The sequence below is a fragment of the Mytilus californianus genome, unplaced genomic scaffold, assembly GCF_021869535.1.
Source record: "Mytilus californianus isolate M0D057914Y unplaced genomic scaffold, xbMytCali1.0.p SCAF_4, whole genome shotgun sequence".
Taxonomy (NCBI): Eukaryota; Metazoa; Mollusca; class Bivalvia; order Mytilida; family Mytilidae; genus Mytilus; species Mytilus californianus.
Genome location: NW_026262690.1, coordinates 3,747,188 through 3,761,818, shown reverse-complemented (window position 1 = coordinate 3,761,818; position 14,631 = coordinate 3,747,188).

The window sequence follows — 14,631 nt, the reverse complement described above, 5'->3', positions numbered from 1 at the left end:
CTCAAAAGTTTTATGCATATTCCACAAGGTAACAAGTTTACTAGGTTAAACACATATGCACTTTAACGTTACTACAATCTGCCGATACCTTTATTTTTGCATTGCACAAGGTCATGTTTTTCACTGACTGTTAATGACGTCTTTACACTAAATCCATTGAATGTTGGATGTGAACTGATTGATATTTTAGTCTTAAATACATGATTTTTTTTTATTAGTTGTTATTGGCTTTGAACTAGTTGTCAGTAACTGCGAGTACTCTCAGATCTGTACTAAGTGTCCTTTTTGTTGTTGGGGACGAGGGACGGATAAATACGTACCCTGTCACGTCCGGTCTGTGCTTATGTTTGATGTTTTTCTTCTTTGTATCGATCTGATGAGTTATGCCTTTTTCAACTGATTTTTTAGTGTGCTCTTATGTTGTGCTGTTACACCACTTTCCCAGAATAGGGGAGGGTTGAGCGCTCACAAACACGTTTAACCCGCCACATTTTTTTTATGTGACTGTCCCAATTCAGGAGCCTGTAGTTCAGTGGTTGTCGTTGGTTCATGTCTGTTAATTTGTTTTTCGTTAATTGTTTTGATATAAATTAGGCCGTTAGTTTTCTCAATTGAATTGTTTCACATTTTTCATGTAGGGGCTTTTAATAGCCGACTATACGGTATGAGTTTTTCTCATTGTTAAAGGCCGTACGGTTGCCTATAATTGCTTACATCCACTTTATTTGAACTTTGGTGGATAGGTGTCTCATGGGCAATCATACCTCATCTCCTTATTTTTATAAAGGAGCTTATAAACATTAAAATTACGAGAAAAGGGAAGCGATTGTTTGAGATTCTAAACTCTCTAGATCAGTCAATTATTTACCATGAATATAAAAGGAAGTACAATTTCCTTTTTCTAGACATTCTTATAAAGAAATCAGTCAAGTTCTCATAATGATTGCACAACTGTAGATTTTGGACTTACCATCACGCGTCATATATACCATCGCACACCAGCAAAAAAACATGTTTTATAACCTGCATAGTGCTCGATAAGAGATGATAGCAACTATGAGGTCGAGAAAGTGAGTACTCCAATACATAATCATCGTATATATTTAGGATTTATACCCCAATATTGAGAAAATATGGGTTTTCAATCGATTTTATAATTAATTTTCAACTTGAATAAAATATTTTTTACATTTCTGCAATTGTAACTAGTCACAGTCAACAGTTTTGTAAATGTTTTATAAATTCCGTGTATTATATGGCTGTAAATATTCCATGAGGTCAAAAAGAAGTATATTTTCTCCATGGTAAATAAAGGTAACAATAGTATACCGCTGTTCAAAAGTCATAAATCGATCAAGAGAAAACAAATCCGGGTTATAAACTTAAACCGAGGGAAACACATCAACTATAAGAGGGAAACAACGGAACAACAGAAACACTGAACTGCAACAAAAACAAACGCCAACATACATAGAAACGGACTATTTGATAACAACTGCCATATTCCTGACTTGGTACAGGACATTTTAAGAAAAAATGGTGGGTTGAACCTGGTTTTATGGCTAGCCAAACCTCCCGCTTATATGGCAATGTTAAAAAATACCGCTAAAATGACAACACTACGTGACAGGAATACAGTTCAAACAAACGCAAGAACACTCAGCACAGAGAAATGCATAAATAAATAATATAATAGTCGTTACAACATGTAAACCGCAGAATAACAACGGACATCTCCCATTAACGACAGCACAGGACACCACAAACAGTGACATGTTTTTGTGACGTATATATCTTGAAATTCATACAATTATATGGAACGAGATCCAAAAATTCACAATTGTTTTCACAATACTAGTCCAAATAATTACCATGATTATGACGGTCTTGAAAGGCTATTTTAAATTAATGCTGTGACGACGTCATAATTATTTGGACTAACACAATACTTTATCCATGGAAAATGGAAATTAACTCGACTATACTGACAAATAAGACATATGTGAAATGTACCGAAAATACAGAATTCAAACCACAGACGATAAGACATAACACAATATCCATCCGAACTTACAAAAGAAACATCATAACTAAATACTAATACATGAATGTTGGATGTATAAATACCGAGACACGTTGTATAGCAATGCGAATTCACACTCGGCAAAACAGTCATATTCGGGAATAGGTCACGTTCGGTTCAGACAGACGTAGATGGTAAACCACAATCTAAGACGTGGTAAAAATGTCGTTAGTCAGTTTAGACACAGACACATCGTATGAATCAACCAATTCGTGATGGTGTCCATAAAATTTACGGAGTGTCATTTTTAATCTTTCCTCCTCATAACTCTGTTGGAGCAGTTTCTGCGCAAGGAGCACACTCCTGTATATGAAGTCCGTATAGTGTGAATATGCACGAGCATAACGTATCAGTTGAGATATGTAAACATCATACGACGGAGCAGAGGGTATGTTACTGCTGAGAAATGGGAAATTGATAATTGGGAAGTTGTCATAGATTTTAGTGTGAAGTCGTCCATCTGTGTCAATATTGAGGAAAACACCAAGGTATGAAGCAGTCCTTCTAGTATCAGTAGTATCCTTAATTTCAAGCTCACTGGGATATATGAGATGAAAGTACTGACTGAAATATGGGTCATTAAGTGATAGGACATCATCAATATATCTGAAAGTAAAAATAAAGAATTTCGCAAGGTGCTTTTTCTTTTCGTCTTTTAGAAGGTTCTGAATGAATTCTGCTTCATACGAGTACAAAAACAAATCGGCCAGAAGGGGTACACAATTAGTACCCATTGGAATACCGACTGTCTGTTGAAATATCAATCCTCCAAACTCAACAAATATATTGTCGATTTAAAAGTCCAGCATTTTGATAAAATCATCTTCAGTGTATTTTCTGATAGAACCATTGTGGTTCCTCACAAAATAAGAATCATTATAACCCAAAACAAGAAATTTATATCTACGGTTCCCATTTTTATAGAAAAAGCTCTGTTTAATGAGATGGTGAAGTCGCTCTTTCAATTGAGCATGGGGAATAGTAGTGTAAAGCGTAGAAATATCAAATTGTGATCTAAGATTTAGCAGTAGATCTTTAGAACTTATGAGAATCCACATCTGATTGACACCACTGGTTGAATATATCTCATCACAATATTTTTGAAGGCAATCTTTTACTGTAGAAAGAATAGTAGTCAGCATTTTAGAAAGATGTTTAGTCGAACATCTTGATAATCCAGCTATGTATCGTTCTTTATACGGAGTTTTGTGAAGTTTTGGTATCCAGTATAATGACGGTAGATTTTCTTCGTTTTCTTTGATGTTAATACCAAAAGAAAGAAGGACAGATGTGTGATTTTGTAAAATTTCATCCTTTTGTAAATGATGTTAAAGAATATGTAGGTTACCAGTTGTGCTATTTATTCCAAGCTCTTTTGTGAGACATTACAAATAATGGTTTTTACATACGAAGACAATATTATTGGAGGCTTTATCTGCTGGAACAACGACATATGTGTCATGCAAAGAGGATAAAGCATCCACAACCTCCGGGTTATTGAATAGGTTAGAAACCCTTGTGCTCATAGGACATCGAAGTTTCTGGATGCGCTTCTGAATGCATGATCGAATAGCTTTGATTCGTTCATACAAAGTGTCCAGTTCTGGTTCGTATGGTTTGCGCTTTACCCATTTTCTAGCATAGTCCTCAACTGCATCCATCAGTAACCTGAAGTTCTTTTTCCATTTGATGGGCTGGGGAATTCTATATTTTGGTCCCTATGGTAACATAGATATGTGATTCCTTCAATAATAAACAAAACACTTACACTTTTCACCGGAAAAGCTTTTCTTTTATCTATAGACTAGATCAACGAGTCGCGAATTTTTTATTTAACAGAACAAAAATGATCACCACAAGAGAAATCGGTTTAACAACTCGTGAGGATTTGATATCGATTGATATCAACTCTCGTTATTTAATTTGAAAAGTAATGATAAACTCGCCATCTCGTTTACATTTATATTGAAATCAAATAAGTCGAGCTGATATCAAGCGATATCCAATTATATCCGTTATGAAACCAATAAATATATAATAGAGGTAAGCAGAGTTTTTTCCTTTTGTATTACTGTTCGAGATATATTAATTGTTATACTAATTTTAGGAAAGGCGTGTTTTCTAGCATGTAAGAACAGAAAAAAAAACAAAAACAATAAACAAAACAAAACAAACAAACTTAGATTAATGTTTTGTCAATGTTACATATTTGTATTGTTGATTTTTGTTTTATTATACTTCATGTTGAAATGCAACATTTTGATTGGTTAATACGAGGGAGATAATTTAGTCAATAACACATGGCTAATACTCTTCACGGAGATGCTTGATTAATTGTGCGCTTTATTGATAGCGGATGGTTGTTATGTACAAGACGTCAGTATTTTTTTACGTTAATTAAATTTGAAATTTAATAGACAGTATAATAGAACATTCAGTACAATAAATTAAATAACACATAGCTGAGAGGGCGATAAAGTAGATTGTAACCCCTCGAAAAAAACATTGTAAACTTTGACATCACCTCGATTGACAATGTTTTTCTCAGAGTAATAATTTACTTTATCACTCTATCAACTATGTGTTAATTGTGTAGCGTTACATGTGTATTAAGTAGCAATCATATTGTTTGGATTTAATACTAAAAAATATCTTTTCTTACCTTTCAAATTTACAATCAAGTATTTCATTTCCTTCCAGATTTTCGAACAAATGAGGATAAGAAAATATTTCAGATTGATTATGAGGTAAACTTTTAACTTTTGAATATTACAGCTAATGGAAAAAAAAGTAAAAAAAAAAACAAAAAAAAAACGGAAAATTTGAAACGGAAAGTCCCTTATCAAATGGCAAGATCAAAAGCTCAAACACATCAAACGAATGGAAAACAACTGTCATATTCCTGACTTGGTACAGGCATTTCCTTATGTAGAAAATGGTGGATTAAATCTGATTTTATAGCTAGCTAAACCTGTCACATATAATACCATTATATTGACAACAATGTGTGATCAAAACAAACAGACATAATAAATAAATTGGCATGATATATGGAAATTTTTACAAAATAATGTTGCAATTGGAAAAGCTAAACAATTTGAATCACAATGTAAAATGCTTCATGATATTGTATATACTGAAGAAAAGCTAAAACAAGAGGCTCTCAAGAGCCTGAATCGCTCACCTGTATTTCAGAAGAGAAGATTTTTAAATGTTAGCAAATTTGATGAACAAATGTGTAAAATTGTCTTTAATTAACTTTTTTGTAGATCTTACTTTGCTGAACATTATTGCTGCTTACAGTTTATATATATCTATAATAATATTCAAAATAATAACAAAAAACTGCAAAATTTTGTTAAAACTACCAATTCGGTGGCAGCAACCCAACAATGGGTTGTTCGATTCGTCTGATAATTTCAGGGCCGATAGATCTTGACCAATTAAACAATTTGACCCCATGTCACATTTGCTCTAAAAGATTTAGTTTTTGAGATATAAGCCAAAAACTGCATTTGACCCTTATGTTCTATTTTTAGCCATGGCGGCCATGTTTGTCGATGGATACAAACTTCGGATACAATTTATAAACAAGATACCATAAGGAACACTTAGTTAAAGTTTGAAGGTAATTGGCCAAGTAGTTTCAGAGGAGAAGATTTTTAAATGTTAGCAAACTTGATGAACAAATTGTGTAAAATTGTCTTTAAAGGGCAATAACTCCTTAAGGGGACAATTGACAATTATGATCATATTAACTTTTTTGTAGATCTTACTTTGCTGAACATTATTGCTGCTTACAGTTTATATATATCTATAATAGTATTCAAAATAATAACAAAAAAATGCAAACTTTTGTTAAAACTACCAATTTGGTTGCAGCAACCCAACAATGGGTTGTTCGATTCCTCTGAAAATTTCAGAGCTGATAGATCTTGACCAATTGAACAATTTGACCCCATGTCAGATTTGCTCTAAAAGCTTTAGATTTTGAGATATAAGCCAAAAACTGCATTTGACCCCTATGTTTTATTTTTAGCCATGGCGGCCATGTTTGTCGATGGATCAAAACTTCGGATACAATTTATACACTAGATACCCTAAGGAACATTTAGTTAAAGTTTGAAGGCATTTGGCCCAGTAGTTTCAAAGGAGAAGATTTTTGAAATAGTTTACGACGACAGACGACAACAGACGACGACGACAGACGACGACAGACGACGGACGACGACGGACGCCAAGTGATGGCATAAGCTCACATGGGGCCCTTTGGGCCCCGGTGAGCTAAAAAGGTCAATGAAATATGTCACGTTTGTAAGAATAGACAAGAAAACACAAGTGCATCTTTTTTCGAATTGTACACATATAAATGATGTATGGATAGTTATTTTTGAGAAGATACATTTATTTTGTGAAAACAGTTATCGCAAAACTATACAAAAATCAAAGGAATCAATTATTTTAGGTGTTGTGAATGAAGCATATGAATTGATCCATGTAATTGTAAATACGTCTTATTAACAGGGAAATTTGTAATCTGGAAAGAACGGAACATTCTAATGTACCAAAAGAAAAACACTACAAAGCAAAAGATTGTGAAACTTATTCTTAAGGAATGTACGGAAATATTTCAAATGGCAAGCATAGAAAACTATCATTTCACGAACATAGTAAATTTCTAAGTTTTAGGTAAATACACTCTTCTAATTTTGTATTTATTCATAACATACTTACTTTATATATCCAAAGTTTAATTTCTAATTTGCTTTTTTAATGACTTATTATTTGGCTCTTAACCCTGACTGATTAATTAGCTCAGTACATATTAACCTTATCTTAATTTATGTAATTATACATACTATATATACTACTATCTACACTTACGACTATGTCTTTAATTTTACTATAAATACTCACATCTAGCAGCAAATTAATATCTATAATCTTGAAGTATAGAATTCGCACTCTTTCTATTCTTGTATATTTGCACATAATCCATCTTTTAAAAATTAATAAGATCAGAAAGAAATAAAATAAAAAAGCAATCACCTTTTACTATGATTCATAGTGAAGAACACATTTTCGCATTGTATTCAATTTTTATTGATAGAAAAATTAGTCGGAAATCAACATACGTATGTTTCGTGGATATGAAAAAAGCGTTCGATACTGTAAGGCGGGATTTACTTTGGTACAAGCTTCAAGTTATGGGTATTCGTGGCCAATTTTTAAATGCAGTCAAATCATTATACGAAGATGTTCAGTGCACGGTTTGAGTGAACAATCTGTTAACACCGTGGTTTGATGTGTCATCTGGAGTTAAACGAGGATGTATTCTCTGTATATATAAATAACTTAGCCGACCGTTTTAACAGTCTTGACTGTGGAGTGTCTTTAAGTGAAAGAACATTAAGCATTTTGCTTTATGCTGATGACATTGCATTAATCGCGCCGGACGAACAGAGTTTACAGCGTATGCTTAATGTCCTGACAGTCTGGTGCTCATCTTGGAAGTTGTCCATTAACCCAGAAAAGCCTTAAGTGGTTCACTTTATACCGCAATCGTTTGATATTTCAGACATTATTTTACATGTAGTAATTATGATTTAACAATAACGGATTCTTATAAATACCTTGGGATTTTGCTTGACGAACATCTTACGTTTACCAAAAACACCAAGAAAATAGCAAAATCAGCAAGCCGAGCTTTGGAGCTGTTTTTGGATGTTTTATCTCATCCAGTGGTATATCATATAGGGTTTATACAAAAACTCAAAAATAAATCTTGTAAGTACTTTTTATCTGTTCTTAGAAATACGTCTAATATTTCTACAATGGGCGACCTAGTGTGGACATCATGTTTGAATAAGCAGCGCGTTTCTTGCGTCCGGCTTCAGTGTAAACTTACACGAATGGATCAGAGTAGAACTGTGTTTAATATCCTGAGTTGGATATCACGTCGACGAAAAGGCTAGAATACGGAGGTGAACAAGACGGTTAACTTATTGGAAATTAGGGACATTGTTAGTGATGTGACAATAAGTACAAAAGTAGCCATGAAAAAAGTAGTTAAACAAGTTAACATCCTAAATAACACAGAATGGCAGCGAGAACTCTTTAACGATCGCGGAAGAGATAATGAAATAAACTTAGAACATACAGGCAATACAAAAGAAACTGTTCTGTGGTACCGTATGTTTCAAATATTATTCCACGGTCGTACCGACGTGTAATGGCTAGTTTCGTGCAGAGACTGGAAGATACACCAGGTCGCCAATACCTGTTGAAGATCGATTATGTATTTATTGTTCTGACAATAGAGTTGAAACTGAGAAACATTTTTTTTATTAAACTGCTGTCTATATAATGATTTAAGATTTGACCTTTACTCAGAATGTTCACAACATATTAATAGTTTCGAAAATTTGAATGATGATTTAGATTTAATACAAATCATGAACTGCTCCGAGATTCATCCATTTTTATGTAAAAGTATTTATAAGTTTTTTATGGGATCGTGAATAAATTATTTTAATTAATTCTGCTTATTTACATTATGCATATAAGAGTATCGTGATATCTTAAAGTAAATATTTTCACATATGTCTAAACTTTTAAATAAAGGTAAAGTAAATATTTTTTTACAAAATATTTTTATTTATTTTTTCTTTCGTTTTATTCGTGTTGAAAATACTCTTAAATCATAGTTATTAGTTTTAAAATAGAATTTCAAAGTATCCTTGGATTTTTAAGAACAGGTATATATTTTGTGCAATGTGTCTCATAAGCCAAATTGATATGGCTGGGTATTGATTGATATGTATGTTTTAATGTTATTGTATAATATGTATGTCGATCAATATGTGACACTATAATAAAATAGAAATCCATCGAACGGCGTGGTTCGTTATAATGATCTGTTGTGATCTACGGTGGTTAAGTGTAGCACGAGGTATTTAAATTGGATAAATTGATTATGTATCTATGTCAAATATGTTTGAAAAGGTGAAAAGGAGTATAATTTGATTTGTAATTTTTAGGATTAGAAATATGCCATTTGTTCCCCTGGACAATTGCAGAATGTAATAAAACAGGGGCCCTCAGTCTGCTTTCCTGTGCTGCTTAGGGATATGGTATAACAGAGGAAATTTGAATAAAACGATTTATCAATTTAAAAAAAAAAAAAAAACAAAAACCAAACAGACATTTTAGGTAAAAGTGTAAAAAATTTGGGTACAGCAGTCAACATTGTATAATGATCTAAATCACTGTAAAAACAAACAACTATGTCAACAAAGAAAAACAAAATGGCATATAGACACTTTATAGTCAAAGCACATAAGCAAAAATGAAAGAATCAAGAATACAAAAAAATGACATAGCAATAACTCAATGGCGGGATGTATAAATACTGAGCCAACAGGATATTACCAAAAATGAATTAAACAGTAAAGGTTAAAAATATACAAAGACAAAGAATAACACGTACTCTACACCTATATTTGATTAGCATTCACTATTTAAATGGCCAACTTTCGCAATAATGTGTCGTCTAGAAGTGCTCCTTTTCTTTTCAATTTGCTACAAAGAGGAAGAAGTGATCAGTATGTTGGAGTTTCTATTGACAACATATTTGTTGAATTTGGAGGTATACTTTTTTTTAACAAATTGTCGGCATTCCTATGGGAACGAACTGTGCGCCTCTCCTTGCCGACCTCTTTTTATTTCATATGAGTCGGAGTTCCTGCAGACGCTTGTCAAAAACAAGAAGATCAAAGAAGCCAGATCATTTAATTTCACATTCAGATATATTGATGATGTTCTTTCCATTAACAATCCAAACTTTTCTGATTGGGTTCCATTAATATATCCTCCATAACTAGAAATTAAAGAAACAACAGACATGGTTTCCTCTGCCTCCTTTTAGACTTATACCTCGAATTTGACATAAGAGGTCATCTCAGTACCAGAATCTATGACAAACGAGACGATTTTAATTTTGAAGTTATAAATTTCCCCAACCTTTGCAGCAATATATCAACTTCACCTGCATATGGGGATATACATTTCCCAACTCATTCGGTATTCAAGAGCTTGCAGCTGCTACTCAGACTTTATAAAACGTCAGCAGTGTCTGAGCAGAAAGTTGATGAACCTAGGTTATGCCAAAGAACGTATCGTCCTTTTTTCTAAAAAAAAATTATTGGAAGATACCAAGACCTTGTTGATAAATATTCCGTATCAACTTCACAAATAATACATGATGGTCTTGAGGTATAGATTCTAGGTACTGACGTTGGTTATCATTTTAATAATGTTTATCGGTTTACTGATAATAAAGGTTTAATAAAAGTTTAAATTCCGTATTTATTCTCGAGTCCCCCCTTTTCTCTTCGTATTCTGAACCTTGACCGTGTCTGTGATGTTTTCACTTTGTGACGTCACTAGCATACGTCACTTTTAGAATTTTCTAACGTTCGATCGGGAAGCTTCCTCAACCCCACCCACCTATTCCTTCATTCGCCTTTTTGGATTATTTTCCTGCTGTTGTTTTTTAATGTCTTTAAGGTATATGATAAGTGGTGATCCAAAAAACGTGGAAAACAGATTCAGCAAGAGAAAATGATTTGTTTGAAAAAATGGAGTACTGTAAATTCAGAAATTATTGCGTGCATTTATTATTGCGATTTTGTCATTTTAGACTAAATTTTTTTAAAAAGTATCATTATTGTAGAGAATGAACTTTCGACTTGTCAAAAATTATATCAGTATTGCAGTATGTGGTTGTGTCCAGTTTATAAGTTTAACTGTTATTGCGATTACATGATTTCCCGGATGCTTTGTTTCTTCTAATTAATTAATTAATGTTAATTCTACGTTGCCTTTATTTTAGACCATATGCTACAATATTTTCCTGTGGTACCACTGCGAAGTTGGGATTTTTATAAATTTTATATAAATCTTTAATTAAAAATAAGGAGATGTGGAATGATTGCCTATGAGACAACTGTACAAACAACGTGAGTGTAAGCAACGATAGGTTACCGTACAACCTTCAACAATGAGCAAAACCCATACCGTAAGCGGCCGATTTTATTCCACACAGTATTTAAATCTATGATTAATTACGTGTTATAGTGTTATTTGTCCTTGTATATTTTAACTGTTACCATTTTTGGTAATAAACTTTTGACGTGGCTCGGTAATTATAGATCCCGCCATTGTGTTATTGTGCTATGGTCAATTTTGTATTCTTGTCTTTCATTTTTGCTTATGTACTTTGTCTATAGAGTTTCTATATGCCAGTTTGTTTTTCTTTGTTGAAATAGTTTTTTTTTTAGTGATTAAGATTATATTGCAATGTTGACTGCTGTACCCCGATTTTTGACATTTTTACCTATCATGTCTGTTTGTTATGCTCACACATAGTTGTCAGTATAATGAAATTCTATGCGACCGTCATACAAGTGGGAGGTTTAGCTAGCTATAAAACCCGGTTTAATCCACCATTTTCTACATAAGGAAATGCCTGTACCAAGTCAGGAATATGACAGTTGTTTTCCATTCGTTTGATGTGTTTGAGATTTTGATTTTATAAAGGACTTTTCGTTTTTGTTATTTTACTTTTTTCATCATATGTCACGTAACGTAATTCATTGTTAGTAAATATGACCAACAGTACTTTCTCATTGTATAAAGAGCAGATGAGTATACAGTGACACTAATCCTCAGTGGAACTCCTGTTCACCGTTTTGTATCCCCGTCTTGAGCCTCAAAGAAATACTTCAACATCATAGTTGCGCTAGGAAAGTCCTTCAGTTTTGTTCAAATCATGTTTTATTGCGAAATTCGCCTTCAGTATCACATAAGTTTCTTTATTGTGTAGTTGTCAAAATGCCATTTGTCTATAGAGTCATATTTTTCGAGCAAAATGGATTCGAAATTAGTCATAATAATAACGCTTTGTGTCCAAAATGTTCCAGGATATCAAATTCTGTAAGTAGGTCTTTGACATAAGAACATCAGTTATTGTCATATTCCTCATAGTAAAGATAAAAAAAGAATGCTCAGCAATGTGAGTGTCATCATCGAATTAAATGAGTCTATTCCAGTCGCGTACACTATATTGCCCAATGTGCACTCAGTGATATGGAATTCTTATAATATCCCCATAAATGTCAAGATGTAGGACAAAACACAAGTAACGTATTGATCGATTATGAAAATTCTCTACGGTCCTCTATGAAACTAAATATATACAGATTCCTATATTGAGATATATCATAAACATTTTTAAGGTGGTGTTCATGTTTATATGCAGATGAAAGGCAAATTGAATGTGGCTTTTTTTTTGCAAAAATTAAAAACAGGTTAAAATTAAAATTGCATGTAAAAAACTCACTTGATTATTCTATTTAATTCTCATTCATATGCAGTTCTTGTACAATACATGTATAAACATAAATTTCATTCATAACTCCATTGACTAAAAAGGTTTGCAGTTCGAAAGTTGATTTGATTACGTCATGTTTAATGTTGAATTCATGTGGTATGCAACGAAACACTGCATGGTCTCTCTCTGATCACTGGATGTGTTATTATGTCCGATTGCCTTTTACCAACGCCTAAGTGATTGACAGAAAATTCAATCAGTTCTGTTGGACTTGTTTTGAGTTCTGTGTTGTCCCTTCTGATTTGACCTCTGTCCTATAAACTAAATATATCAACAGAAGATGGCCCAATAACATCTGTTGAAACACAAAGGCTTCTGGGTATAAGAGATATTTTTATTTCCAATTATGGGCCCCAAAGGGCATAAACATTACAACATCAATAATTTTTCATAATACAATACAAACAATGAAAAAAAAAAAAAAAAGTTTAACGAGAACTATTTAAGTTCTTATAGAATGAGAACTATTAAAGTTCTTGAAGAATACGTAGATAAAGAATCTATAGTATGTTTTTTTTTAATACTAATGCATTTTATTGCAAGTGTGGTTGATATAGATAACAAACAAGCAGCCCAAAAAGAAAAAAGAAAAATAGATATCCATATATGTATAGTACACAAAAAGTTGGATCAATTAAACATATAATAATCAGTCAAAAAGAAAGTAGAAATTAAGCATGTCCATGACTCATCCTGTGTCAGCAGCAAATAGGAAAGTATTATGGTTTCCTAAAGGCAGCTGACACCAGGGGGCGATACCTTATGGGCCATAGGCATGTAAAATGTGTGTAAATGTCTCTTTCCTACCTGTATCAAAAGCAAACAAGGAAGCATCATAGGTAACTTGAATGCAGTTGATACCAGGGGACGATGCCTCAAGGATATAAGAGAACATTTGAATAAATAATATATCTTAACAATTAATTTTTTTTTTTTTAATAGGCTAGTATGTTTGTGATATTCAGATGAATATAATTTTCTATGTCCAATCGAATGTATATACACACATAGATTTCCTTTAACTAATCTTCAATAAGGAAGATGTTTGTATATAAAATTACATATTATTTTAAGTAACTCAACATTTTCTACACTAAATAACCAGATAATTTTGCTTTGCCTGCTCATATGATTAAAATAAGAATTATATTTTGCAATACTAGCTAACATACAATTTCTATCATCCTCAAATTTGTTACAATCAAATAGAAAATGAGCCTCATCTTCGACAGTATTGGAAGAACATTTATTACATATTCTGTTGATTCGGGGAATACCCTGATATCTACCTATTCTATTTGTAATCTATGAGAAGATACACGTAATTTAGTAAAACTTCTTCTAAGTTCAAAATTCTTGATCAATGTTAGATATTTTTCAAAACCAAAATTTGTTTTATATGAAAGGTAGGTTTTCAGTTTACTGTCTGAAAATTTATCTATTTGTTTTTTCCAACAGCTAATAAACAATATTGATAGCTTGGTTTGTATATATTTCTTAAATTTGTATAAGGATTCACAAAATGGAGCATTTATTGTGGTATATATATATTGATAAACATTTACACTGGAAATTTTAATTTTATCATGTATGTAAACGCATAAGTTCTCGTATTGCACTGTTATCCAGAAGAAGATTTTTTTTATAATGCTTATACTCTGCTGAAATAAAACTATGTGAAAATGTTGGTACTTTTTTAAAAGAAAATGTGTAGATTTTTAAAAACTATAAATGATACGTAACAACTCTCTAACTCTATCATGTATTTAATGTTTGTGTATAATGTATTATTTTGTGTTCCTTGTTCTACAGACAATCATTTAGCGTGAAGAATGAATTATATGTTAACAAAGTTGTAATGTGTGTAATACCTGTTCTGTATGTTTTTCGTGAGGGCCTCAAGGTATATTAGGGAATGCTAATTGAGTCATCCTCTTTAAATACAGTCAATATTATTGTTATTATTATTATTATTATTATTATTATTATAAGTCTAAAATGTGTGCAACGATACGAATTAAAGAAAATATATGATAGATAATTTGAATTGTAAATAAATGAAGGACTAAACAATCATGTGACTGAACGTTTGGTC